General features: G+C 37.4%; 3 long non-coding RNA genes across 13 annotated transcripts; 1 reads left to right on the forward strand and 2 right to left on the reverse strand.

The window, feature by feature from the left end:
- Positions 1–9,605: 9,605 nt before the first annotated feature.
- LOC141364234 (uncharacterized) lies at positions 9,606–18,474 on the reverse strand. Its single transcript, XR_012369903.1, has 3 exons — positions 18,329–18,474; positions 12,242–12,359; positions 9,606–10,614 (listed from the first exon to the last, which is right to left on the reverse strand). It is a non-coding gene; the product is annotated as an uncharacterized lncRNA (long non-coding RNA).
- On the forward strand, positions 10,753–23,695 carry LOC129437952 (uncharacterized). 11 transcript variants are annotated; one of them, XR_012369902.1, is made up of 10 exons: positions 10,753–11,874; positions 18,934–19,027; positions 19,130–19,295; positions 19,386–20,653; positions 20,750–20,794; positions 21,545–21,622; positions 21,730–21,783; positions 22,020–22,188; positions 22,299–22,400; positions 23,058–23,695. It is a non-coding gene; the product is annotated as an uncharacterized lncRNA (long non-coding RNA). The 11 variants fall into 11 exon arrangements; XR_012369899.1 differs by having other exon boundaries at positions 18,934–19,004; XR_012369898.1 differs by lacking the exon at positions 10,753–11,874 and adding an exon at positions 12,355–12,872.
- LOC129437951 (uncharacterized) lies at positions 20,653–23,051 on the reverse strand. The gene is made up of 4 exons (XR_012369904.1): positions 22,785–23,051; positions 22,047–22,149; positions 21,710–21,792; positions 20,653–21,605 (listed from the first exon to the last, which is right to left on the reverse strand). It is a non-coding gene; the product is annotated as an uncharacterized lncRNA (long non-coding RNA).
- Positions 23,696–25,567: the final 1,872 nt, after the last annotated feature.

A 25,567-nucleotide genomic window follows, 5' to 3' on the forward strand; every position in this document is an offset into this window, starting at 1 on the left:
CAGCTTGTTGTTATGTATAGTCTGACCGACTAGAGGTAATGTTGTTAGCGTTGAGGACAGAAATGTCATTTCTCGTCTAACTATGACAAAAATGTGGTACTTGAAATCAATCTAAATACCTTTCACTTGTTCAGTATTGTGTTTTTGTTGCTATATAAACGATGAACTTAATATAGACATTATGTAAGTTAGTTCAGATTCTTTGACAACCATTTTGTTATGCACAGTGCAATCTGATTTACGTTATTGTATGTCAGATGTATGAAATGTACAGTGATTTTATGAACAGGTGTTTCATATCATAGTCATTTGCCATACTGTGTATTTTAAACACATCAAGGGCTGGAAATGACTGAATACATTTCTTGCCTTTTTCCTTGGCTAATATTTCCCTCAGCTAATATTTCCCTCATATATGTTTCCTCTCTTGTGTGTAAACAGGTCATTGGCACTGCTGTGTAAGTATTTCACTGACAGACACCTCAAGACATTTTAGTGGGTGTAACTGGAAATCTTTTATGTAAATCTGTAATATTCAATTGTTATGTTTTATGTCTTTGCAAAACAGATCACAACATAATTTGCTGTAAGTTGTTTTTAACCAGCTGTTACAGACATTTTTATTATTTGACTTTAACCCTAAGTGTTTTTGATCTTAACCATACTGTCATATTAGTTTTATCGGAGAAAGGACATGCCACCTCTAAGCCATCTGTTTCTCTGTGCAGGGCATGTACATCTAGGATGCGGCCTATCCAGATGAGATTCACTCCAATGCCAGCAAACCGACAGTGGAAGACACGAGCCAGCACTTCTCCCCCCACATTGCCTCAGGCTTTTCAGATAACCACTTATAACTGCTCCCCCTTCATGAGACCGGATGCTATGTTGGGATCACCGGGGCCTCCATCGCCCGGCATGTACACACTACATCAGGTGTAGGTAAGACGCACACTCACTGCTTCCCTGGAGCTTGTGTTCTCAATGTTTCTGTGCAGGTGCCTGGGATAATGAAGACAATTTGGGTTGTTGTGTTACACGCCAGGTGAACAACATCAGAGTGCGGCAGTCAGAGATCCTAAAGAAGGACTCCATATTTAGTCGAGACAGTACACCGTACATCTCTTATGACGAGGATATTTGTGTCAGGACCGCTTTCCCAATACTGACAAGGACATTTAAGGTTCAATGGACAACTTGCTTTCAATGAATGGTTAATGTCTGTAGCCCTTTTCACACACACACATTATGGAAAAAATACAGAGAACACATCCGGGAGTTGTTCGGGATTATTTGATTTTGGTTAATTCACGCTGCCAATAGTTTTCTGAATTTGTTTGTGCTTTCACACACATGCCATAAAGACATGACATATTTAAAGTCTTGCACTTGGATTGTTTTTTTTTGTAGCATCTGTAGTTTGCTTATCCGTGATTTCTCTCTCGAGAAACCACACGTGTATGTTTTTGTTTGTGATAAGATCATAAAGGAGTGCGTTACACCAGTGCTTCCCAATCCTGGTCCTCGAGCACCCCCTCCAAAAAAGTTTTAGATGTCTCCTTATTTAACTCATCAGCTTGTTAGGGAGACATGTTTACCATTTTGGAAAGAGGCTGATAACTTGAATCAGGTGTTTTAAATAAGTTTTTGGGAGGGGGTGCTCGAGGACCAGGATTGGGAGGCACTGAGTTACACGCTGTTTTGTTATGCTGGTGAATGTTCATAGCTGATAGTGCCGAGCCCCATGATTTCTTCTTCAGTCCAGTCTGCAGATATTTCTCATTGTGAATGTTAATCTGCATTTAAATCTGCCATGTCAAAGGGGAAAAGGCTATATTTTTGTCGTGATGACACAATATTTATGTTGACTAATTATCGACGTTGAAATTGACACCGCCGATTCTATCGACCAAACGCAACAGCTCTGTCTAGCATACACATAATTGCATTCACTAACCTTTGCCTCAGGTTATAAATAACTTAATAATCACAACTATCCACTACCTAAAAAGCTATGAACAGCAGTCATGCAAATTTTCTCAATTTGCTTTTCTATGTCTACTAGCAATTATGTGAGCTGCAGTCTGGATCCTGCCTTTGTCAGATGACCTAACACAAATGGAAAGATGACATCGGCCCTTGCAAGGACTTCAGACGATGCCAGCACTGGACTACATACAGTGGTAATCATGTGCGTTTCATGTTTAACTTTATGCCTTCTGGAGATCATTTCATGTTCCCCTCGCTTAAATGTTTACATTAACAGAATTTTTTTACCAGGGGTGCCCAAACTTGTGCATATCACTGTACTGATATATACTATACAAATAATGTAAGTTGAATTTACTTATTTAAAACACATTATACTAAGCACTATACTGCAATGTTGTTTTTAATGTTTGTGCGTGATATATTATTTTTTGTATTTTGGATTCATTAGATTTTCAGTAGTCCGTGTCAAATTTTATTTCAAGGTAAGATAGCTTTACATGTCTTTCATTGTGCTTTAGTGATCACACAGGCCCTGTTTATGTTCTTAACCGGCATGACTTTATTTATTGTGATATACACAAAACAAGATATTTTGATAAATGATGTTAAGTACACAGCTGCTCATTTACTTCAATAAAATTTATTTTTCCTATTATGGAAGTCAATGGGTACCATCAACTGTATGATATCATTTATCAGATTAAAGAATTTTTGGCAAGTTTATAACAACATGGAAGGTGAGTAAATGATACAATTATAATTTTTACATAAACTTTTAGCTTTTAAGGATTATTTACTCAACCCCATGTCACCCAAGATGTTTGTCTTTCTTTTTTTAGCCAAACACAATTAGAGTTATATTAAATACTGTCCTGGCCAGTGGCGGCACGTGACTGCTCTTCTGAGGGGTGCGAATTCAAAATAAGTGTTCAGAGTGTCATGTGTGTTGCTCGTGTTTTCAAAAATATGTGTTTGTTGCGTCATGTAGACCATGTGCATCGCGTGTCTTGTCAAGGGGGGTGCCTGCTGCACACGCGTCAAAACCGTTTATGATAAAAGAGATGCTCACGTTCACAAAATACACACAACACATTCACTTAACATTAAACTCTGATTACGAATGAGATAATGCAGGTATGTTTTATCATAAACCATTCAGACGTGTGTGCAGCAGGCACTTGTTTTGTCATGACATGTGATTCACATGGGTTTGTGCGATAGGCATAACACATATTTTGAAATGACGAACAACACACATGACGGGCTACATACATGTTGGGATGAGCTTCGCATTGCATTGTCTCGGAAAATCAAGTCATTGTCCGCCACTGGTCCTGGTTCTTCAATGCTTAACTGGGCATTTACTGGGCATCAATGTTTTGGAGTTCCAGGGGTGCATCCATCCATCATTAAAGTGATCCATATATAACCTAGTGGGTCTTCTGATTCAAAATGATAGGCTTGTGAGAAAAACTTTATATTTTAAGCTTTAAGCGAGTTATGATGCATATGCAATGTAAACAGACTACAACAACTCAATCGCATTGTTTCTCATGTGTCTCTACTGTGTTTCATCACAATTCATATTACGACTAGTCATGAGATACATAACATCCAATGCGAAAACACATGCCGCCATATTTAAATTGTCTTTTTAACTTTGTAAATGTCTTGTCTCTATCACAAAAAGCTATAAATATGAATAGTTTTTCTCACAAACGTATGGTTTCGTTTCGGAAGACATTTATTAATCCATTGGGTTGTGGATGGATTACTTTGGTGATGGATGGATGTACTTTTGAGCTTTGAAAAACGTTGATCCCAGTCAATGCCATTATAAAGCAAAAATATAAATACAATATATAAATGTAAAGAACCAGGAGATTATTTAATATAACTCTGATTGTGTTTGTGTTCTGTTAAAAAAGTAATAGATAACTTCTTGGATGGGATGATGGTAAATAATCAGTCAATTTTCATTTTAGTGGGAGGAGTAATCCTTTAACTCATTCGAGTCATCAGACAAGCATCTTGTTGCTTTGACTGAATTCAGTTACAGATCAAAATCCCTGGTGGTCAATCAACATTGCTCAGTCTTATCTATTTAAGTACACTGACGATCCTGAAGGTGTGTTTAACATTAATAAAATAATGAAGTAATGCCTAAAGTGATAATTGAACATTACTGATGATGTGTGCTGTTAACAATCAGAAGGGTAAAGATAAACTAAAACAAAAACGTCAAAGCAACAAGATGACTTGGTTCAGACAACTCAACCCTTTTAAAATGTATTTTATTTAACGGTGCATTTTATCCTTTATCTTAGACAAAGCAGACCATGTTAATTTCATTTAATACATTCTTGAACAAATCTGGGTCCACTTATCATTTCTACTTACAAATTAACATTTCTGTTCTGCTCCGTTTACAGTGTTTGGGTGAGATCTAGACCGAGGACTAAGGCGTTTACTAGGACAGAACTAAGTGTTGTGGCCCACAGGTGAGACAAACTTTGCAACTTGGTATCTGTTAGACACAATACATTGAAGAAGGGCCCATTCATATTATACTTAAACTTGGTCCAGGACCATTTGATTTTTGGTTCATTCACACTGTCAATGATTTTCTGGAATCTGTGTTTATGCCGTAAAGACACATGATGTGTTTAAAGTCCTGCACTTGATAGGTTTTATCCACAGTGTCTGAAGGTTTGTTATTATTGGTTATTTCTCTCTGCGGAAGACTGCATTTTTGTTTATGATAAGACTATAATGGAAGGCGTTATGCGCTGTTCTAGTATGCACATGATTTGAATTAACCCAATTTCAAAGTGGGTATTTGAAACTCCCTGAACTCTGTCCTAGTCCAGTTTGCAGACATTTCTCATCGTGAATGTAAATGTTCATTTAAACCTCCGTTTCATAGAGCTGAACGGTATATCTTGTTGCGATGACGCACATGTATTTTGTTTAATATAAGCTCATGTGAGCGCCTGACACGCTAGAACTGTTATGCTGCTAAATGATCTCTGCTTCAGTGTGGATAGTGACGAGCTCCCTGATCTCTGCTTCAGTACAGTTTGCCAACCTTTGTAAAACCCTTGTTTTAAAGAGCTGAACCATAACTTAAAAACTGCGCCATTGTTTCTGCGTCTCGTTCACAAAGAGGGCTTTCCAGGTATGTTACGGTAATGGTACTAGGTCCTCTTTCCTGGAACAATCCCAGAACATCTATGGCACATGTTTGTGTTCACACAAATGCCTGTCTGCCAATTTATGGATATTTTCTGGGACCAACGTGCTGTGTGAATAAGGTTATATTTTACTCAATTACACGAACACTGATGCAAGCACTTGTTCAACACAGTTTGGTGGTAAGCAAGTGGGTGACTGTTATCTTTAGATATCTCTAACAATAAAATGTATAATTTTCAAGACATTTGCATTAATTCCTCCTATAGCACTCATTTTAAGTATAGCTGAGGATGCAAAGAAGAATTAACACTGTTTATAATGCACAGCCAGACATTCAGGAATGCAACAACACAGTAGACCGTTTAATATGCTTACATAAAGTACTGTATGCTTTGTGGGTCCACTTTTTGATTATCTATCCAATATACACGATTGTTCATGTTTGCCATAGGCACCTAAATTTAAATATAAAAATGTGATCGTATGATTAATAATTTTTTGGATGTTTCCATTTTAGGTGATCCTAAAGCAACAAAAGAGGAACCATGGAGAGGAAGAAGTGGTGTCCAGATGTTTAAAAGGCGGTGTTCGGGACAGGAAACAAAGGCAACAAAGAGGAACCTCTAAGGTTTAAAGGCACTGCTTGCAGAGACGAGTGTAGGAAACAAAGACAGAAGACCTGACGAGAATGTTTTATGATTAAATGTTTTTGTTATGTACATGCACGTTATTATTTACAATATATTTCTAAGATACATAAGTATGTGACCTTGTATATGAAATCCAGGCTACTGTCTTAACATCTAATGACATCTAAAGTTTGAATTTACTGATTTAACATTGAGTTCAGTCTTTGGCATGACCTTACTCAGTCAGTATTGAAGATGTCAAGATTATATTTTCAGAGAATGTTTTCTGTATTGTGTAGGATGATTTTATGTAGAAAACAGTAAGTCACAAAGAAATACTTTGCTGGGTTTTCACAGGCTGTGTCCCATTTGTACAACATATGTGAATTATCTTGAGACTAAAACTTCTGAAATCCAAACTGTTATATTTTAGCATTTCAAATGCAGCCACCCTTTGCCTAGAATTTGAAATGTATACCCTTGAGTTTTTTTTCAGTAATTTTTTTAGATCTCACCCTGAGATATTTGTAAAGAAATTTCCATGTATTATGGGCTTGAATTACTTATTTTATCATTTTGTCCAAGTAATTTGAAAAAAAAAAGTTTTAAATTAAATTGTAGTTCTCAATTGAAATAAATGTATATGTTGAGACATTTTTGTCGACAAACGTAATTGAATCATATACCTTAAGAGTATATTATTTTGAAGGTTATAAGAAATATTTTAGTTAAGTGTTTAAAAACGTTTACACAGTAGTATAGCAGTGTATAATAGTTACAGAATATGTAATTTATGTGTGACATCTAAATATTATGTTACTGATTTATCCAAGTTGTTTATGTGTTATATTTGTCAAATGAATAAATTTGCAACGGTTATTGACAGTGGTGTACTTGTTTTTAGTTGTTATTGCACAGAAGCACATTATTCTGAATAAGTGTGAATGAATAAAGGTTTAAATTAATAAATAAATGCCCGGTAAAGCCCGTGCAGAGCGGCTGAAATTGCATCGTTTAAACATCGGCCCGAGGGCATTTGCGACGAGATGCCGACATCTAGACGACATCTTCCCAATGAGCAAACGCTCCCTGAGCGACATCTTGCCGATGGAACTTTGAAAGTCGGCACAACGTCGGCCAGATGTATGTGTGCTGTCTGGGTGATGATGACTACATATACATTTAAACATTCTCATGTTGTATTTTGAAACTGCATAACAACAAAATCAGTGCATTGTACAATATACTTTTTCTACAAACATGTATTTTCAAACTGCATACAACAAAACTTGTGCATTGTAATATGACCAAGTAGGCTTTATCTACATCCAGACGTTCGTATTTTGTATTTTAAAACTGCATAACAACATAAGTGCATTGTAAGATACCCGAGTAAGCTTTATTAAAGGGGTAAATAAGAGCCATATCACACTCATTGAGAATTTAACTTATTTACTCACTTAAGTACACATAACCAAAAGTTTATAATATGGAACATAACATTGTTTTATGCACTTTTTGGCAATGCTAATTATTTCACGACCTCTATTTAAACTACAACCGCCATCTTAATAACTGGCAAACATTAAGCTAGCTTCTAATAAGAGAAATTATACTTTTAGATTTCATCAGGGCAGTAAAATCACGTGTATGTTTGTCAGCGCGATACGCATGCAGTGGTGCAGGAGCTGGGCTATGAGCGATGGGCGATTAACTTACACGTTTAAATTGCATTCTTGTGTGAGAACGATGACTCGCATAATATTTGAGCCTTTGTCTGCTTTGAACTCCGGAGAAACGCCAGGATCTTTTATCTAGTTCACAAAAATCGTTTCCTTTATTAAGACATCTAATGTCATTGTGATCGTTGAGCCGACATATCAGACAACAACTGTCGGAAGAGGAGTTGTTGTAAGCTGGAAATACAATAAATAAAGTTAAAACAGCCATAGAGTCCGTGGTCTCTGCATCTTGACGCGGGCAGACCAAAGCGCGAATACACGTGAAGGGGTGACTCGCGCTCTGCATCTCATGCAACAACATATGCACGCGCATCAAGATTGCGACCCTGTCCTCTTGCTTTCCATGTGAAATCAATGCTTCGCTGAGTGATTGACAGCATAATGATTGACAGCATAATGCAATCGATCGTGTTCCCGTTAGTTAAGCATACGATGATATATAACTTTCTTATCTGAAGATTATGTAAATATACGCAGTCTTCTAGCTGTGGCAAGCTGTGTTTTAATGTCTCATACATTTCTCAAAGTCATGACTGTTTACGTTAAATACACTTGGCATAACATGCATGATTTAAGGTAAAGTGACACTTTTTCGCGTCAATTCACAATCATTTAAACCATGCAGCTGTTATAGAGCCGATGCCAAACGATCACTGCTACGCGAGGACGCGAAATTGACGTCTTTACAAACTAATACATTTACAATGTATTACATTGATGAAAAACGGAATTAAACTTGTCATGTTATATATTACTGAAATAAAAGAAAGGGTTTTACGTCTGAATCCCCGAAACATTCCTACCTGTACTGCACGTTCTCCAGAGAGCTCGCGTTGATTCACGCCTGCAGAATATAACATCCATTTGCAGTTTTGTACACAAATGTATATGAGAAATATTAATATTCCATTGGATTTAGTATCAAATAATCCTCAGTATATATAGTTTTCAATAGGCACGGACTAAGTTTCGGTCTAGTCACGTGTGAAGGCAAGGCAATTAAACACGCTTGGGCTGCCCTCTAGTGGTAAAAGCTATATGACATTTTTATTTTTACATAGGATTTTATTGGACATTTTAAAGTGAAAATAACATAATATAGACATGTTACTGCAATGTTTTTTTATCTTGGCCATGTTCACATTGGAGTTCCGAGTTCATATTAAAAAAATTATAAAGATATGTTACAGACAATCTGAGATATGAACTACTTCCTGTTTGGGGACTACGCCATAGGTATATTTTGACCTGTTTTGGGCAAATGCTTCCGAAAATCAAAAATCCTTCTAGTAACTTTTGTGAGGCTTGGTCCAAGGATCGTGTACGTGGAATTTCTTGAAGTTTGGACAAAATTTGTGACCTGTGAAACTTTTTAAAGGTTTTGTGTTCTATCCAATATGGTGGCCGAACGACATGGATCTGTGACTTCATCTTCTCAAGCAACTTACACCGGTACTGCCCGAACATTTTAAAGTTTGAACGGTGTCTCTGCGTCAAACGGTCTGGTCGCTAGAGCTGGCCAAAAAAATCTACCCGGGAAAAATAATAAAAATAATAATAATAAAACTTAAGAAGAACAATAAGTGTGCTTTTGCAAGCACACTTAATTAAATATAAAAGCCCATATCACGTATAACAAAAAAGCAATATAGACATTTTGCGTTTAGTCCAAAACGTTAAAAAGGCACTTAGATAAAGCACCATGCACAAGAAAAGGTGATCTCATACTCTTTCTGACTACAAAATATTAACAAATACAAAACACACAGGAACATCATTGCCAACAGCCACTGCCCCTCTGACTGTTGTATCAGTCTGAAATGAAAAAAGTTATACATTTAAATAAATAAAACAATTACCAACAAGCTGATTATCTTAAGGTGACCCTGCTTTACTGCTTTCTGCAATTCCTGCTTAGTATAATTACTGGGTGTGACTCATATTAAGTGTGTTTGTCAACAGTTATATATCTAAGGTTGAAACTTTTAACTTTAATGTTTATATATAGATGAAGAAACCTCATAAAAAATTGAAAACACAATACACATTCATTTGACCAGGTTTAATCCAGCATCACAGCATGAATTATATTGACTAGATTGTTTACCAAATTTGAATAAAATGTTTAACCAAAAATACTGCAAAGCTATTGATCACATTCTCATTACATTACTTCACAAGACCCAAAGCTGATCAGGACACTTTAAGAGCATTGTAACGTAGAAACTGCTGAAAGAACCATGTAATACTGTGAATATAATGACAAACTGCTCCATAACACTTAGATGTGACTTTAATTACAATACAACATACTCTTACTCATACTCAGGGTTTTTAAGCTGTGGGTGAAGACCCACTTGTGGGTCGCACCGTAAGATAGCGAGTGTTGCATTGTAGTGATGGTTTGTCCAATTAATTATTAGCAATGGTTTTGATATACTATAAGATTACACATGTCTAAAGCCCATAATACACGGCACGATTTTTGGCTGTCCCAGATGAAAGATTACCAATCGTGAAACAATCGTGGAGATTTCTGTGATCGTGGCTCTTAATTGGTGGTCCTATCTCATACAGTGTGAGAGGTTTAAAGACCTCTTTTCCCAGTCCTGGGACCAAAGACACCTACGATAGTTTTATGACAGTGTAAGAAGTTCAGCATGATCAACGCACATCAACAACGTGTTTGCTTCTACGACCTGCATACCTGTATTTGTTTACCACTAGCGCATGCTGATGACGGATGTCGCAGCCTCAGATGCAATAGGTGTCTTCATCGACAGTCTACTGCTAAAGTTTAAACAATTCTTGTCACACAGTGTGATAAGGTCTTATTGGATTGCAAAAATCCTGCTGTGTATCCTGGGCTTAATATGTTGTGAAATGAAAAGTTTGGAAACCCCTGCTTAACACAAAGTCTTATTTAAAGTTTATAAGAACTTTTGCAATAGATCGACACTAAACGAAACTGATGGCAGATAAGGTGTTGGGATGACAATGGGCCAGAGTTGAATCTGTGCATCTTAGCAGATCACAGGCAGGTTTCTCCTGAAGTGCTGCATTAAGAAAAGAAAAAAAAGATGTTAGAACATTTTTAAGGAAATTGAAATAATTCTCACAATCAATATTGGACTATAAACAATAAATTATTACCAATGCAATAACATGCAAACAGACCTGTCAACCACCTAAATAATAGATACTATGCCGTAGGCATGGGCAGGTTACCGGTTTTAAGGTATACCGAGGTTTTAAACAGTCAAGGTTACAAAACCACTAAAATGGTCTGTGATACCGTCTCCAAGGTATGAACTGTATTTATACAAAATTCATTAAATCATTAAGTCATGTGATTGATTTGATGTTTACATGTTATATACATTTTGAAAATATTATATATAATATAATTTAAAGGCTTTATTTTTACCTGGCATTTAAAAATAACAAATTTTAGTGTAGCAATGGCAATACAGCAAAACTGTGAAACCGTTGTATTTTTGCTAAAGGTAATCATACCGCCAGAATCTTATACCGGCCCATGCCTACTAAGCGGTTGTACCAAGTGTTAGAAACATCAAGATTCTCAAATTTTTAGGGCTAGCGCAATACCACAGTTTTGACTATTCTTCATGTTCTCTAGGGCAGTTATTTTGCACCAGTGACAGAAACAGTGACCAAATAATTCATTACCTTATCTACATGTGAAGGAAGATTTTTGGCCTGCACTTTCACAGCTGATATTATAAAAATCAGCTTATGACATTAACATGTTTCAAGCGTTTTAATTTACTTTTATTTGTGAAGTTTATCTATCACATGTGGAGACATACGCACATACGAAACGGCAAAAAGACGCTAAAATCTGGGTTAAGAGCAAAAAACTACCTGCGCCAATCAGTTTTTGCCATTTATGGGCTTTACCCTATAAAAGAAAACCGTTTTATGCATTTAAATGACCTTACACGTTATCAGTTTATTAAGCGTTTAGACTATGTAGACACAATGTGCACTAAGATAAAAAAATTGGTTAACACGACCACTCGTGGTGGCTTCACTCAGAGGTTGGAGAAGACAACCGGTGGACTAAACATCAAGCCTCTGCACGATTCGGGTAAGTGGAATAAAATACATTGTAAATAAACATTATTAAAACAGATTGTAAAGTCATTCATTCAAAACTTGCTATGACCTAAGCCTAAATGACTTAATTTCTTTTTAGAATTAAGACAACCTTAGCAGGAGAGCCCCAGCAGTAACTTTCTCTCAAGCAGATGAACAATAAGTTGCTTTGTATGAACACCACCCTAACAATCAAGGTAAAAGAGCATTAAACATTAAAGGTATTGCAGAGAATTTAGGTTTTCCGGGTGGATCATCAAGACTATTGGTCCTCCTGGTTGTCAATCTGGAGTGTTGCGCAAAAAAAGCGAAGACGGCGTTTCTTTTCTAAAATTCGAGAAAATCCTCCGCTACACCTTTAAGTGGAACATTTATATAGCATGCTGCTTATAGCTAGTGAGAAAGATAATCTAATTGATCTACCATGCATATCCTTCAAATAACTTAACATAACAACTGAACATGTCATTTAATATGTACATCATTAATAATAATTGTAAATAATATTTAATATTTGTGAAGTTATATAATTGTGAATTCATATTTGCAATGTTTATACATTACCTGTTTTTAGGTAAACAGATTATCCATCAGTGGATGTCATGCAAAAAAAATAGCCTCAAGGTCGGCTCTGTAAATACTGTAATCTGCATGTTTCCAAGCACACGTTTACCAGGACACACTAATATTAAACAGAAAAAAACATAAATCAGTGTTAAACACAAACAAATTTTAGGTAAATTAAATAAGGTTTTAATTTTCAATCAATATAAAAGAAATAAACGCAATAAAAAACAATGTCAGTGACGTAATAAATATGTGTAAATTTACACGCATCATTTATTAAGCATTATAAAAAACCCAGCAATATTATTAAACTTTGGTTATTTGTTATTATCCCTGCATTCAAATTGCAGGTTGGAGCAGGAAGTTAACCCTTCTGTCGCGCAAGCGCGAGCTGGTCGCGAGCATAGACAGTGGTCGCGAGGCCATTCCTACGTCATGTGAGCGCCATTTTCATCATTTTACCGTTATTTCCTCAGGCACACTTCAACATTTTCTTCGCATTTAACATCATTATTAGCATGTAAATAATATAATTCGTAAACATAACGTTTATTTTCATTTATAATATGTTTTTTTTTTTTGTAATTGTTGCCTTTAAGTTAATTTGTGTGTCAGTTTGTTCGTGTTGGTAAGTAACTTAACGTTATTAACGTTACGTCTGCCTTTTGTCATGTATGTGTTGTTAGAAACTGATAAAAATACGAATTAATTCACAGATATAAATAACTTTATAGCTAATACAACTGATAAAATATTAACTCAATTATCAAACCACTTCGCTATAAAACTTTAAGGCTTCTTGTGATTACAGGTCGTTTACTTACTCCAAGCAAGTCGGGCGGAAAGATTGATACATTTTATAACTCAAGTAACTTTAAGTTAAACAGGGGCTGGTCTAGGCTAACTTAGCTAATGTTTACCCCACAACCGCTGAGAAACGCGGTTAAAGCAACACTATGTAGTTTTTCAACCTTTAAATAATGTCTCTAAAATTATTTCAGTGATAGAACAACTTTTAACTGGACAAATTGTACTGTTGCTGCAACCTGAGCAGCCTCCTAGCTGCTACAAGCACACTCTGAAAGTGGCGGTGGAGGGTAGAGCACACAGCCCCGCCCCTCCCCCTGCCTGCAGAAGAGTGTCTGATACCAGGCACTGTTGCGCTTTTCAACCACATGGGGGAGCTGTAAGTCATTTTTACATGGAAACGACATAGTGTTGCTTTAACGTTACATGTTCAACGTGCCTTGCCTTTAGGATTTGCAGCTCGATTTTGGCTTGCATTGATTGTTTCATTCTGTTCTGTTTATCAACTATACAGAATGGACGATTAAAGCAGTATCCTTGCTTACTTTATTTGTCACATGTGCATAACAACATTACAAGTGTCAGAACCTAGTTCTCTGTCTGTACGACACTCACTTCCGTTCGTGCATCACTCAAATCTGTCCCCTTGGGAACAAGACAGGAAAACTAACAATCCACTTGTTACATCCTTTCTCTTTTTTTTTTCTTTTTTTTTTCTTTTTTTTTTCATTAACAAATTTAACATTTTCTTTGTACCTTCAGATGTAAACATTAACTCAAAATTAACAATTTCTTTGTACCTTCAGATGTAAACATTAACTCAAAATTAACATTTTCTTTGTAAACACAATTAACATGACTGCTTCAGAAAATGCCTGTGATTATCTTTTCCTATATTCAAAACCAAAGTTATATAATGTCCTCTTATTACATTGACTTCAAGTGCATAATTTGTGAACTTATTAAAACATTAATTTCCTTACAAATTAGCAATCACTTATTCATTTACTCTTTTTTTTTTCTCTCTCTTTTTTACAGTGCAACTGCTACTTAGAAAATGACAAAACATGTCAACTAATAATCTCACACAGTATAATCCCTCAAATAGGTAGGCATTTTAACCTGACGACCCGACCTCGTAGTAACAGTGCTTTGATCGCTACCCTGACCACATTCAGCAGCCACAGTTTGTGTGTTTGTTAACACCCCAGTTTGTGCAGATGTTGAGGGTGGGCAATAGTTGCGCCTGAGATGGCGACGGTTTCTCCTCAAGACACTGCCCGACTCCAACTCAACCTCATAAGATCTGGGACTCACTGGTCTAATCACTCTAGCTGTTTTCCAAGTTTTACAAGGCTCAAATGGTTGGACTCGAACACTGTCCCCTGATGTGAGATAGTCCAAGTCTTTTGCTGTGCGGTTGTAGTATTTCTCCAGTCTTTGGCTGTTTGCAATCAGTCCCTGTTTGTTGTTTGACACTTTAGGCTTCAATAATGTATCTTTAGTAGGAAGAAGAGTCCGGGTCCTCCTGCTGAGAAGTCTCTGCGCTGGACTGGTGTCGAGACCTTGGCTCGGTGTGTTGCGATGGTCCAGTAGGGCTAAGTATGGATCCTGTCCAGCAGCCGCAGCTTTCTGCATAAGACGTTTTGCTGTTTTAACAGCTGACTCCGCCTTCCCATTGCTTTGTGGGTACCCGGGTGACGATGTTCTGTGCACAAATTCCCACTTTTCGCTGAACTTTTTAAAGTCCTGTGATGAGTACTGCGGTCCGTTATCCGAGATGAGCACATCTGGAATCCCCTGACGAGCAAAGTGTGCTTTCAATTTGTGAATCACTGTTGTACTTTTGGTGTCCGGTAAGTAATCAACCTCCCAAAAATTTGAATAATAGTCCACGGTTACTAGGTAGTTTTTTCCATGCCAAGAAAACAAATCAGTTCCTACCTTAGCCCAGGGTCTGTAAGCAATGTCATGGGGATGTAATGTCTCTTTTTGTTGCTTGGGATCTACTGACCTGCAGATGTCACATTTGGAAATAAACGTCTTTATTTGCTCCGTCATCCCTTGCCAGTACACGCACTCGCGTGCTCGTCTGAGGCAACCTTCCACTCCCAGATGTGTAGAGTGTATGCGGCTGGCCAGGTCTGCTCTTAGTGTGTCAGGAATAACAGCTCTTTCTCCCCTAAACACTATGCCATCCTGAAAGCTCAGCTCATCCTGAAAAGCAAAATAGTGTTGAATGTTTTGCTCAATGTCTTTTTTGTTCTTTGGCCATCCTGTAAGAATCAACTTAATCACTTCCTGCAACTTTGTGTCTTCCCTTGTTGCCTCGCGAATAGCTGACAGTCTTTCTGTAGAGATTGGTAAGTAGGTAATCATGTTGACAGTTTCTAGATCTGCCTCTGTGGTTCCCTGATTGCTGTCAGGTAAATAAGCTCTGCTTAGTGTGTCCGCTAGTAGCATGTCTCGGCCCGGCACATAGATCACGTTAATGTCATATTTCTGCAGCCTGAGTAACATTCTCTGTAGTCTCTTTGGTGCACTAAGTAGCGGTTTTCTCACAATATTCTCCAGTGGCTTATGGTCACTTTGAACAGTCACTTTTCTACCATAAGTATATTGATGAAACTTTTCCATTCCGAACACTATGGCCAAACACTCTTTTTCTATCTGTGCATAACCCCTTTCTGTGGGTGTTAGCGCTCTGCTCGCAAATGCCACAGGTTTACCTTTCTGTGTCAGGGCTGCTCCTAGTCCTGTCTCTGAAGCATCACATTGTAGGGTTAACTCCTCATGTTGGTCATAGTACTTGAGAAGTGGTGCGTTTGTTATTTTGTCTTTCAATCTTTTAAAAGCTGTCTCGTGCACCTCCGTCCATTCCCACATGTTCTCCTTGTGAGTTAGTTGTCTCAAAACTTCACAGTCATCAGAAAGATGATCACAGAACTTTGAGAGGTAGTTAAGCATACCTACAAGTCTCTGTACCCCCTTAACATCCGTAGGCCTCGGCAACTCCCGCACTGCCCGCACTTTCTCCGGGTCAATGCGGAGGCCTTCTGCTGTCAGTAAGTGTCCAATGTAGGGAACAGACTCTCTTCTTAGTTTAAACTTGTCTACATTGAGTTTAATGTCTCTTTGTCTGCACCTCGTTAGAAAACATCTCAGGTTTTTCTCATGATCTTTGTCTGCCTCCTCTTGTGTGTCACCTTCCCCCGTGACCAGTATATCATCCGCAATGATATACAAACCTGGTAAGCCCTCTAGTGCTTGCATGAGTTTCCTTTGGAAAACCTCCGGCGCTGGGCTTATGCCCATTGGCATCCTGAGCCAACGATACCGTCCGAATGGTGTTGCAAATGTGGTGAGGTAACTGGACTCTTCATCTAGTTTTACATGCCAAAATCCATGCTTTACATCGCAAACAGTGAATACTTTGGCTTTTGAGAGTCCTGGCAGAACATCATCAATGGTCGGAAGAGGAAAATGGCTCCTTTTTAGTGCTCTATTCAGTGGTTTGGGGTCTATACAGATCCTTGGCTTTCCATTTGGTTTTGTCACTGAAACCATACTGCTTATCCAGTCAGTGCTGTTTTCCACGGGTGCTATGATTTCTTGTCTTTCAAGATTCTTTAGTTCCTCTTTGAGTGGGGTCATCATTGCAACAGGCACTCTGCGTTTAGGCAGTTTTACTGGTGGTACACTTTTGTCTATTTCAATGTTGTACTCCCCTTCTAGGCAGCCAACTCCTGTGAAAACATCACCGAACTCTGTTTTTATATTCTCCATATTAGTCAGCTGCCCACTGTTGTCCTTTGTTTTGTCTGTACATTGTGTTTTCACTATACTGTCAATCGCCAGTATGTTCTCATACTGCACTTTGATCAACTTCATGGCTTCGCTAGCTTTTCTTCCCAGTAGCGGGATCTTGTCCTCCTGGTCCACCACTTGAAACTCAAGTCTATATAGTTTATCATTTCTCGGATTTCGGAGTTTGACTTTACATTTTCCAAGTGGTCGTAATTTGCTTTTGTTGTACATGACAAGTATTTTCTCTGTGTTATCCAATTGTATATTTGGGTTTACCAGTTGCATTGGGATAACATTACAAGTAGCACCACAGTCTATCTGAAAGTTAACTAGCTTTTTGTCCAACAACATACCTGCATAGAGATGTTGACTTTTGCTATGTGCTTCTTTTACTTGATTTATTGTCTCTTCTAGGATTTTTCTTCATTGCATGTATCTCTTCCACCGTTTTACCTTGTATGGTTTTGCTGTTCTCTTTTGACAGTTCTGTAGCTCTGCATATTTGCATGCACTTATCCAGCGTTAAGTTTTCTTCCCTTAACAGTCTTTCCCTCATCGCAGGGCTCTGTGTGCCACACACAATGCGGTCTCTTATTAGCGAGTCCTTAATGTCACCAAAATTGCATGTGCTGGCCAATACCCTTAAATCTGTGACATATCTATCAATATTTTCGTCTTGTCCTTGGTCTCTAACAAAAAACTTATAACGCTCCACAGTCTCATTCAGTTGCGGATTGCAATGTTTATCAAACAGCGTCATCATTGTACTCACTGTCCTCCTCGCAGATGTATCACTACTTGTCAGCGTTGCTAAAAGTTCCCTCCCTCTCTCTCCAAGGAGGTAATTAAACAACTTAACTTTAGTTGTCTCTTCTGCTTCGGGCATAGTGAGGTCCGTATACAGCGTAAACTCCTCCTTCCAGCTTTTCCAAGTTTTCGCTAAGTTAGCTGAATCTAAACAAAGTATTGGAGGCGGCTTGAGACCCTCCATCGCGACGTTTGACGCTATTTTTTGCTCCGGTTTTAGGCTCCGTAAACACTTTGTAATCCCTTGCTCAAGCTTGCGGGCTAGGCTAACAACAACAAGCTAGCGGCACTTTCACTCTTTACGCCGCTCGATACTCGCGTCGCCTCAATTCACGACCGCTGCCACCATGTTTCATTCTGTTCTGTTTATCAACTATACAGAATGGACGATTAAAGCAGTATCCTTGCTTACTTTATTTGTCACATGTGCATAACAACATTACAAGTGTCAGAACCTAGTTCTCTGTCTGTACGACACTCACTTCCGTTCGTGCATCACTCAAATCTGTCCCCTTGGGAACAAGACAGGAAAACTAACAATCCACTTGTTACATTGATAAACGTTACAAACAAACAAACAAACCAAAAAAATAATGATCATATACGACAATCAATCTGTAGATCCACTAACGTTACATGCATAACATAAAGTTGGCTACTTACCTCTAACGTTACTGATAAAACTCCTTCGTCAGCGTTGTAACTTCACATGTTGGTTTTGTTAAATCACAAGAGGCCAAAGATCGAGGTGAAAAAGAGAAATAAATCGTTCTGCGACGAGACACGTAAGCCACAGGCTACTCCAGCCCAAAGATTAGTGCAGCGGCTGCAGCCCTTGTGTCCGGGCGCTTCACGTGGCTTAGCGTTAACCAGTATGACGTCACAGTACCGCGTGATTACGCTGTTTCGTGGGCTTTTGAATCACTCTCGCGGTACTTCGATGTCTGCGCATGTCTGCATGAAGTCAACCATCCATGCTTGTAACTGGGGTAGCGTTTGTGCGCTCAGTGATTTAGGGTGTAACAAAACAAGATTATTACATTAATTTAATATTATCAATTAGTATTGTAATAAACCTTTTTAAATGTTTGTTAATGATTAAGTGTCATTAACAAACTCTGAATTAAAACATCAATATATATGCTACGTAAATTTTCCTTAAATCATCAAAACATCCAAATTCAATGAAAAAAACAACAACAATGTATTTAAGATGAGACACATTCAGCATTTATAATTTTTTCTCTTTTTTTTTACTTTATTCAAAGTTTTCTACAGTAGTCTGTTAACAGTAGACCAAAGGTATGATGATCAATTTTAAATGCAATATGGTTGAAAGGTCAGTAAACAAACAACAAAAAGGTAATTTCTTAATAGAATGTCTGTACATTTTTTGCTTTTGTTACATATTTCATACATCAAAATCCTTAAACGTTAATAATTATGTATTCCAACTTGTTGCAGCTTGACAAAAATGTAGCTTGAAGGAGAAGGGACAGCTGAGAAACAAAGTCCTGGTACGCAGACGACAATACTATAACACTGACAAGAGTATAATGATGATGGAGACGGAGACACAAGCCAGAGAAAGGGTGGACCAAACACCAGGCCAGAATTCTGCATGAGTCAGGTAAGCATAATGAGTTACACCAGTGGTTCTCAACTCTGTTCATGGAGTCCCACTGCTCAATGAATTCTGTATGTCTCTTTGATCTGACAGACTGAGGCTGCGTCCAAATATCACTTTGTGCATCCCATCGTGCATCATGTTCTGGATGTAAAGCATGAGACTTTTAATTGTATGTTAACATTTCTACATTTCTGCATTATTGTTATGTATTTTGTGAAACATCTGCAACTGCAACATTGTGTCGTTTATTTAGGGACTACTGAATAAATAATACACTTTAATAAAGCTACATACTCAAAACCAAGAGCTTTTTTACAGGAGCAAAGAATTCTGCATCTAAAAGTTTGATATAAGCAAATGTTCATTTCAGAGTGTTCATTTTATTTACAGAAAAACTTAAAAATGGTAAATATAAATTTAAAGTAGTTAATAAAACACAAATACGTTTTGGTGCAAATTGCTGGCACTATCTGGATTTAAATTTTTACGCATGCTAAGTGTGTCCCATCGGATGTTAATTCTACATGCACGCTTGGGATCTTCACGCCCACTAAAATACTTAGGCCAAATACAAAAAAACGTCATAGTAGTCTAGTGCAAAGACAACAAGTGTGAACATTTGGACACAGCCTCAGTTCAGTTCATGAAGATCTCTACTAATGAGCTGATGATTTGAATAAGGTGTGTTAAATAAGGAAGACATACAAAATGTGAATAGCAGAGGACCTCGAGGAACAATGTTTAGGATTAACTTTATGATTGTCAACAACTACTACTTTAGACTGAACACCAGTGGGCGGAGCCAACGATATAATGATGTGCTGTGTCTTTCTGTGGGGGAGGTCAAATGAAAATTAATCTAGCTAGTGACATCACTACTCCAGCCATTTTACATTCGTAAAACAAGAATGCTGTCTGCAATTCACTTATGTTTCCATGATTGCAAAAACTTTTATCGATGTACATATACAATTGTTTAAGTGTCATAATTAAAACATGCCTAAATTGGCAGTGGCCCTGTCGATACAAAACTCAAGTGCAAATCATGACACTAATATAAACTGTAGTTTTGGCAATTATTGTAACAGTTATCAGATATGAATCGTGTCTTATGTAAATATAAAAAGAGCAGGAAAAAAATGAATATAGTAAAAAAAATCTGATCTGTGCATTAAGATTTGCAATGTAAATGCAGTCTTATTGTGAGAAGAAAACTTGGTTATTGCTGGAATCATGAATGATCTGAATAGGATTTGAGTTTGTTTACTTGTGAAACTTACCTGCTCCACCATTTACAGACCCAGTGGGTGCAGATCATCATACAGATGGTTCAAGTGTGGATCCACCTAATATTCAAGGTAAAAGAGCATTTGTTCACAGCATTATCTAAGAAAACATATCACTAGATATTACATATTAGATGTTAATGTCTGACTCTGATCCATACGAAACAGGTTTTCTGTCCTGGGACACTCGGCTAACCATCAAGAAAGAACACAGTAGGTTAACAAGAATCTGACCTCACGTTTTGATCAAAATTATGGCAGTACATTACACATTTAAGGACTGTTATTCCTCTGTCTGATTTAAAAATACCCAAAAGTTCTTAAAAAGAAGCAGCCCTGGTTATTTTGGCTTGTTAAACATAAACTATATAGACATAACTATTGCGACGCCTCCTTCTAATAAACAGGTTTAAATACTTTACTTATTTCCATGAGCACAAATCTTAATGCTACAGCATATGATATTCTAGAAAAACCGTTTGATGCTAAATTTATAGCAAAGGGTTTTGGCAGGGCCCTTTTCAATACCAACTTAAGAATGACCCTACAAACAAAGTAAGGTTCAAACAGAAAATGAGTGATTCAGTCTGGTGTGGAAGAACTTTGACTGGTCTGAATAAAGCCCAGACCTTAACTTAACTTTAAGGTTTTTAGCCCAAAACTCATCACCTAAACCTATCAATGACTTGTACAAGAAGCTGTAGTCATTTCGGAACAGAAAAAGGCACTTACAAAACTGTTGCAACAAAAATGAAAAAACAAAACTCTTTGTAGTGGTATTATATGGTATAGCATTTATATTTGTTTTGATTGGAAACACTGGAATAAATAAACATGTTTATTAGAATGAGGCCTCCCAATACTTTTGTCTAGTGTATTTGCCACAGACAGGGTAACGCAAGCCTTAGAGTGTGCTTCTTTGTAAATGTGACAAATGAAAATGACCTGATCCATCATTTCCAGCTCCAGTGGGCATCCTTTATCCATCCAGACCCTCATACAGATGGTTGGAGTTTTGATTCTCCTAAAGTACCATGCAAGGTAAAAGAGCATTTGTTGACATAATTAGGAAGAAAACATAAACGCATTGTTCATGGCATTTAAATATATAACACTGTTTAATACTACCTTTTCTGTTCAATCCATAGAGCACTCATTTTCCCTCTTGAGACCATGGTGTGACCTGCAAGGTCGAATGGAGAGTAAGTTGCCTAAAAAAAATAAAAATAAATGTATTTAAAATCGTCATTAGCTAAACATCAACATGTCTGAGGCAGATGCAGGTCTGATAATCTGTCCAACATTCAAAACCTCACAGTAAATCTACAGTCTTGAGTACTGTTTTAAATCAATGTATACATATGCTCATTATGAATTTTAATAAAAAATACTAAATGTATATAAAAAGCCTCAATTCAATTATTTTTTGATATTGCAGCTGTAAACGAGACAATCTTGGAGTCACCTGCATTCACTGGTCCAGTTAGTCCAATTACAGATGGAGATTATAGAAGAGGATGATGTCTTTTCTCCAACATCTTTCTAGACTGATAAAAGATCTAGACAGGCTTGAACAAAAGTTAACAGAGGGGCTTATATAGAGAATGGTAAGAACCATTTTATCCATCAAACTTTTTACCAATTATTGTAAACATAAACAATATTATAGGGCTTAATTTGTTTTAAACATTACTTCAATGTACTGTATCTGTTTAAGGTGAGCAGCTACACATAAAAGAAGAACATGGAGAATCTGCCCAGAGGTGTTAACCAGCAATGCAGCTATACAACTAAATTGATGCAGGCGGAAACAATGTGTGTATGTTATGTCCAAATGTTGTTATGTTCAAATGTTTCACAATTTACTTAAACAGGTGGACCTTTCATTATTGCATTAGTCAAGTACAACTGAGTAGGTTAAGTTTACATATCAACGTCAATAAATATATATAAATAAATATCAGTCTTGACAGCAAACATAATAATGTTAAATAAAATAATAATTACAGCTTTTTAAGAAATTTACACGGGCTCAAACTATCAGTGAAATTAACTATCAAAAACCTAAAATAACCACAGACACGTGAATAAAATATCTAACGTGAACTAGCTAGTTACTGTACATACATTGCTTATTATCAACGAAATTTCTAGTTAACTGATCCCACACTCAGCATTATTAAAATGTATTATTACTACATACCTTAAACAGATGTTCCCTTAAATCGCCAGACCAGGACAGGTTTCTTTCTTGCCCTTCTTCTTTTGCATTGCGACGTCGATATAAGTGCATGGTGAAGCACGAATGTAACGCAAAGACGCTCATATTAATAATATACACGATACTGACGATTAATATGGATGATTTTATCTTTGTTTGACATTCTAATCAGAGTTATATTGAGGAAACAAAGAAAACATATGACATAGTTTGTAAAATTAATTTTTCCTTATTTTTTGTTATGGTTTCTTTTAGAATGCAGCTGCTGCAGAAGAAGAATCCGTCCGTCTACCACTGAAGGAGACGCGGAAATTCCTTCCAAGATGTTCTTTGCCCGAGGAAGAATTTGATTAATTTAAAGATTTTGTGTTTCTTTGTATGTTATAGAAAAACGTTGCTTTTTTTGCATACACTCGTGTAAATATGCATGTTATGAATGTTTTTCTTTTGTCTAATTTAAATAAATTTTACGCAATCAACTGCCTGTTTTATTGAAAATACTGTTTTAATTGTTGTTAATGATATATTGTAATAATATGTGTGTATAACTGTGTAGAAGATGTAGTTTAGAGCAATTTATTTTTAATGATCTTTAATCGTCTTTTAAAGCTCTCAGAAACATCTTAGAAAGAGCTCGATTAAAGCTCTTATAAAGATCTTTTAAAGATCTAAGAAACATCTTGGAAATATCTTAGAAACATCTGCTAACATCATTCTAAATATCAAGCGTCTTGAAAAGATCTTAAAAGCGTCTTCAAAACGGCTGGGCTCGTACGTCTCAGATACGTAATTCATATGGGCAAACGACCTTTATAATACGTTTTCCAGACGGAATGGAAATCTGAGTGATTACCTCGCAGATACGTATATGAGACGTACGTGTGCTATCTGGGTATACACCTGCAGATGGTTAGCTTGGCACCCCACGCAGTTCCATCCTATTTTTCGTCCGTCATTTGTCATGTACAGTAAAAAGGCGGCTTTAAAGTAACCACGCTGATTTTAAATCAGACAAAGGTGACCGGTGAGCCGGATGAAGTTGATTGGAGGGCTGCATTTGGCCCGCGGGCTGGTAATTGACTAGCCCTGGTGTAAAAGCACAACATGCACTGCAGATCTGCATGGTGCTCTGCTCCTGTAGCAAGAGATATCTCAACCTTTCACATCTCACAAATGTCGAACACTTGACATTACGACCCTGCACGGCGTTATTTTAAGGCTACGCCAGTAGTGACATGTTTTAAAGGTGGTTTTAAAAAATGTAGATGTTTCAGTGTCATTCGTTCATTCACGAATTGATTGTTATAACTTTGTTTTGTTTAAAATTGATTAGCCAGGGTTTACATCTTTATTAACAAGCTTTAGAAACGCTGGTACTATTTCTCAGAACATGGAAAATATTTAAGATATATATGTGATGTTTTTTGGTGTTGTCTGGTATTTCTATTAGATCAGATAGGTTTCAATAATTTGATCAGAAAACACAAACTTGCTTGCTTGTATGCTATAACTGCTATTACTATTAGTAGACCAGGGGCAATAATAATACATAAATACTAAACAAACTGCCAAAGTACTACTTCAGCAGGTGAAGAGCTGTCTGTATTGTAAACTCTATGCATCTACCTGTGAATGAGATTAACTTTGGCGACATGCTCAGGCCCAGCTGACCAAGAGATGGTTTGATCTTTGGACCCTGATCTCCTCACAGATGGTCAAAAGGGCACCTGACATTTACTGGTCCATTCTGAAGGTTAGCACCCCTCGGGCAGCAGAAAAGCTACTGCAAAATCTATCTTAGTGGATTCTAAATGCTTTAGAGAGGGGTTACATGATTCAGCTTGCCTCCCGTCCCCCTTGCTTTTCTGGTGTATTGCCCATGGAGGTACACATTGAAAAAGACATGTTTTGGCTCAAGGACTTCACTCTCTCCGCTCTTTCTTGGGCAGTCAAGGCTAATGGTTACAAGTCTCACCGCCGGCAGGTTAGCTACCCAGTGCTCCAGGTGTGTGAGTGTTCACGACTTGCAGTGCATATGTTTGCTAGGGGATGGGATGGGTTGAATGCAGATGTTACATTTTGCGCATACTTGACAAACACATCACTTTCACTCTCTTGGACAAAGGGGCTATATAATGTACTTATTTTCTAGAGCAAGTCGTTTCTACAGTTTTTACTACCCAAAAATGTCTTTAGATCTGTGTGGGTCTGAACCGTACTCTGCCGACATATTGGTTCAAGATGCTAATGCTCAATAATAAGTCTTATTATCTTAACACGTATTGTATTGTCCCAATAGATCTAAATGATGATTTCACAGAGATTCTGTCAGAACACAGGTTTGCTTTCGGGGTTGACACATACCAATTTTGAGTTCTTCCTTTTAGTCTAGCTCTATCACCACGCACCTCTATAAAGTTTGCGAATGCAGCTCTGGCAACTCTGGGGCATCCATAAACTGAATAACGTTGATGACCGGCTGGTAACGTCCAGGTCAGAAGAGATGGCAGCCTGGCATCATGATGGCCAATAAAGCTACTTGTGTTTGAACAGAGAGCCATTTTCCCAGAGGTTGTGTGGCACCTCACTATGCAGGCAAAGTTGTCTCCTGATGTGGATTCAATCTTTGCTGTGTGCAATATCAGTTTAAGATCTATCAGTCCTCCAAATTCAGGGTGTGTTGGGTCAGCACCAGCAGCCAACGTTATCCAGTTAAGTCTACTGCACATCATGTTAAACGTGTGTTTAAGTTCTGGCATAAAAGC

The sequence above is a fragment of the Misgurnus anguillicaudatus genome, chromosome 6 (genome assembly GCF_027580225.2).
Source record: "Misgurnus anguillicaudatus chromosome 6, ASM2758022v2, whole genome shotgun sequence".
In the NCBI taxonomy this organism is placed as follows: Eukaryota; Metazoa; Chordata; class Actinopteri; order Cypriniformes; family Cobitidae; genus Misgurnus; species Misgurnus anguillicaudatus.